General features: G+C 41.7%; 1 pseudogene; it reads left to right on the top strand.

The window, feature by feature from the left end:
• LOC122558117 overlaps positions 1-4,773 on the top strand; it is a 10,418-nt pseudogene that overhangs the window by 3,373 nt on the left and 2,272 nt on the right.

A 4,773-nucleotide genomic window follows, 5' to 3' on the forward strand; every position in this document is an offset into this window, starting at 1 on the left:
TCCTTTATGATATGTGGCAATACCCTTTCTAGCCTCAATGCTAACATTTTAAAGAGGATTTTAAAATCTACATTTAGCAAGGATATTGGTCTGTATGACGCGCAATCTTCTGGGTCTTTTCCTTTTTTAAGGATAAGAGAGATATTTGCCTCTTTCAACGAAGGCGGGAGACAGCCCTGACTGTATGAGTAGTTATACATGTCCATAAGTGGACCAGCCAATATCCCTGTAAATTCTTTATAGAATTCAGCTTTAAAGCCATCTGGGCCAGGTTCCTTACCGCTCTGAAGTGGCCTGATTGCGTCAAGTATTTCTTGGATTGTTAGGGGAACATTCAAGACCGATACCTGTTCCGAAGTTAGGTCCGGAAAGGTCAAATTTTTAAAAAATGATTGCATCCTCCTAGTCCTGTCTTCACAATCCTGCGATTTATATAAATCAGAATAAAATTTTCTAATAATTGCGTTAATCCTTTTATGATCATGAGTCAAAATACCCATACTTTCCTTGATAGACGTGATAGTTTGAGGGGCCTTCTTTTTCTTTGCTTCGAGCAGACACTGTTGTTCTCCCTTTAATTTTTTTCTGAGTCGCTGAGTATGAGATGATCAAACCTTGCGCGTAAGCTTTGATGTTCTCCCACATCATTGATGGGTTGCTAGCCATACCTGAATTAATTTCTAAAAAAGTTTTAAATTCTTGAGAGAAGTACCTTACAAATTTACTATCTTTCATCAGGAAAGGGTCCATACGCCAATGCCGGGGGGATGTCTCATTGTTCCTCACCTTGATTTCCATATATACAGCGGCGTGATCGGAAATTGCTGTACTGCCTAATTTACAGGATGATATGGAATTTTAAAAAATCGAGGGGGTAAAAAACAAATCAATTCTGGTATGACATTTATGTGGATTGGAGTAAAAAGAAAAATCTCTGTCCTGTGGATGAAGACATCTCCATACATCTACTAATCCTAATTCCTTGTTCAGATCCAACAATTGTCTAGATCTGGGAGATACTCCTGCAGTACTCTTGGGAATCCTATCTATTTCCGGATCCATAATACAATTAAAATCTCCCCCTATAATTGTATGACGAGCTTTGATAATATTTTCTTCCTTTTGACTGGTGAATTACTCCCCTTGACATTCCAGGTGCACCATTTAACCGACTGATCAACCATAATTGTCCGTGCAAATCTGAGACCCCTTGGGAGGGGAAACTCTATCCAGAACATCCCGAGCATAGAGCATATAAAATCCACAAAAATAAAGGCTCTTTAATACACTCACATCAATATAATAAAAAACTATTTCTAAATAAAAAAAATGTATTTAAATGGGGATTTCCCCCCTTGTTCCCAGGGGGCATCACTTCCTTTCCAAAAGTCCATCATATCCTCTCCCAACCAATGCTCCACCCTTGACCCAGGTGCCCCACGATAGGATGAAGAAAATATACTACAGAGCTAGAGTTAACAGTGAGCACCCTACCCCCACCCCCCAACCCACACCAACACCTGGATATATTTGGTAATGTTAATACCATGTATAAACATATATAATTATAAAATTACAGCCTCAACAAGTAATAATTAAATATAGTAACAAAATTAACAGGGGAAAACAACCCCGCTCCTAAAGACAGAAATAAAATAGTATAAGGTAACCACCTCCCCCCACCAACATTAACTAGACCCCCCGGCCTATATGTACGTATATATATATATATATAAAGAAAAGGGAGAGAAAATCGATAAGTAGAGAACAAATAAATAAACCCCTCTCCCCACTCCCCGAAGATAATATTAAGGGAAGGTAAAGAAAGGGATTAATATAACAAAAGTGTGTAAACCGGACTGGGGAGAGAGCAAAACAACATCAATTAACTGTTACAATTTATCTAAGAGAGTCCAAAAATTCCTTGGCCTTTTCTGGAGATCTGAAGTTATACACGGATCCTTCATGGTTAAAGCGTAGCGTCGCTGGGTAGTGCAAGGAGTACTGAATATTTAAGTCCCTTAAACACTACTTCGCCTCCTCGAACGCCTTCCTCTTTCGGACCAGAGCTGGGGAAAAGTCCTGGAATAACATGATCTTGGATCCTTTATAGATCATGGCTCGGGGATCTTTTCCAAGATTTGTGGAGGCTTCTAGGAGTATCTGACGAATATTTTTTCGACGACCTCGATTCTCGAGGTCGTCAATGTGGTTCTCTAAGGTCCGGACTCACTGTTCGAGAGTCCGGACCCGATCCACGGCCGATTGTGCTGTAGTTTCGGAGGTCGCGGCCTTTAGCTCCGCTCCTCCGACTCGGCGCTCGATTTCCTTAATGTCTCGGTCGTGCTTTTGCAGCGCGACCGAGAGCGAATTCCATCTGCTCCGGGACTCTTCGATGAAGGTGTCGATCTTCGCGTCAAGTTATTTCCACAAGGCTCGCCACTGTAGGTAAGTCCCCCGGGGCGGCTGCGGATGCCTCTGCTGCAGCTGGAGAGGGTGGGGGAGGGGTTCCTGCTTGCTGAGAGCTGCGGGTTCCCTTCCCTTTAGTCATTTTTACTGGAGATTAAATTGTTAAATTCAATACTAAGATACTAATTATATTAAGTAAAAGCTATTTTAAATGATTTGGTGAGTGTGGTGGAGGCGGGTGGCTCACTTTGCCCAAGTCTTGGGAGGAGAACTGTAGACTCAGACTTGCTGGGTCGCCACCAATTTGGATCCTTCCATACATGTTAAAATTACACTTGCCTAGATGCAGAATATGGTTAGTCCAGGCAGAACTACTAGCACTGACCAATTTCTGACACAAGGCAAGGCCCAAAACATCACTTCAAATTCAGAAGAGGAGTTAAGGGAGATGTGGATACTGGAGAGTTTAAAGATAAGAACCGAGGTTGGGAACAGGAACTGGTGTGTTAATGGATGGGGGGTGCCGGGACTGAAGTCAGTGGATGAACAGGAGTAAAACCATGGAAACTTCGGGGCTAGGTGGCAGCACAAGCATGAGAAGGTCTTCAGAGGACCTCCTAGCTGCATGTTTCCCTATTTATGAAATCCAATTTACAATAGTCCACAGCAATTCTTTACAATTAAAATAATGTACAGTTCATTACAGTACATACAAAACTCAGGGGGAATGGTTTGGAGAACACATTCAGCCAAAAAGGGAAAAATAAAACATTACAATTTACTTAAAATCAATTATATCAGAATCAGTTAACATGAATTTAAATCTGGTAAATCAACATCAAGTTCAATTCTTTCAGTTGTTAGTGGATCCAACCCAACCTGACTATTCCCACAACTTCACCTGACTATCCTTCCTACCCTGACTTCCCCTCCTCATTACTCTCAAACCACTAACCCTCCCAGCCTGACCATTTTCTAACCAGCTACCCACCCAGACACTTAAACAGCTCATCTATCAGTACAGTTATAAACCCTTCACTGTTGCCATGCTGGGAAGGTGTAAAGTCCACGACCTCAGGCACTGGCTGGAGGTAGCCACTGGTCCCAGAATGTCTGCATAATACTTCTCCAATGCACAATCCTTGGGTTGGTTGTACTGTAACTGGTTTCCCCTGAATCTTTGTGACCTCTGACTTTGGTTTCCACAGTTAGCTGTAGCTATAGCTGTTGTTTAGTTTGGCCACTTTCCTGTCAGAGACAATTTCTCCAGCTATGTATCAATTTAGAAAGACTGATTTTGGGCCTGTGGTTGCTTGACCATATTACATTTTTGTGTAAACTAGGATCAGAAGACACTGGAAGAAATGCACAGCAGCTTCAGGTGGCAACATTTATAAGTGCAGCAGCAATCTGCTTGTCATTGTCAATGTTCAGATGGTTCAAGCCAATGTTTTACTCTCCACAAATGCTGCCTATCCTGTTGCTTATTTCCATGTTTTCTGCTTACATCTTTTAAATTATTCTCAGCATTTGTATCCATATGCATCTGGCCTAAAGTCATCATATATTAAATGATTCAGAGATGCCGGTGTTGGACTGGGGTATACAAAGTTAAAAATCACACAACACCAGGTTATAGTCCAACAGGTTTAATTGGAAGCACACTAGCTTTCGGAGCGACGCTCCTTCATCTGATCAATTTACTTAAAATCCAATTACCTCCAGTTCTCCAAGAATCTCATGCATTGTATTCATGCGGACCGCCAGAATTGCAAGAAGCTGCCCGAACTGCTATATTGTCACACCTCGCAATGTGGAGATGAACTCACTCCAGTGGCAGACTTTGTCTCTGCATGAAGGAGAACCAGAAGTGTATCTGCTACATAACTGGTGAAAATCAAGATTTAGCAGCTAATTCTGCCTTTATGGAGCCTGTGAGGAAGTGGGACTTTGAGGTGGTTTACGTGACAATGCTTTTTGACAAATATTGAGTGCAGCAGGTGAAGGAGTTTGATGGTAAGTGTTAGAAACGAAAAACAAAGAAGGGTCTTGAACTGCCTGAGGATGATGATGAAAAGAAGCATGAAGATCAAAAGTTTTGTCTTTTATTATAGATCAGTCTGTGGTCAAGGCACATCTTAAAGTTTAAACCGAAATTACCTCTCACAGTAAGCAGCTTATCTCTATCACAAAGAAGGGTCTTGAACTGCCTGAGGATGATGATGAAAAGAAGCATGAAGATGATTGAGCCAAGTTTAACAACCTGTGCAAGCTCATGAAGCAAATCCTAGACAAGAAGGTGGAAAAGGTGACTGTATCCAACCAGCTTGTATCCTTCCCATCCCATACTGTGACCAGTACCTA

This window comes from Chiloscyllium plagiosum, chromosome 16, assembly GCF_004010195.1.
Source record: "Chiloscyllium plagiosum isolate BGI_BamShark_2017 chromosome 16, ASM401019v2, whole genome shotgun sequence".
In the NCBI taxonomy this organism is placed as follows: Eukaryota; Metazoa; Chordata; class Chondrichthyes; order Orectolobiformes; family Hemiscylliidae; genus Chiloscyllium; species Chiloscyllium plagiosum.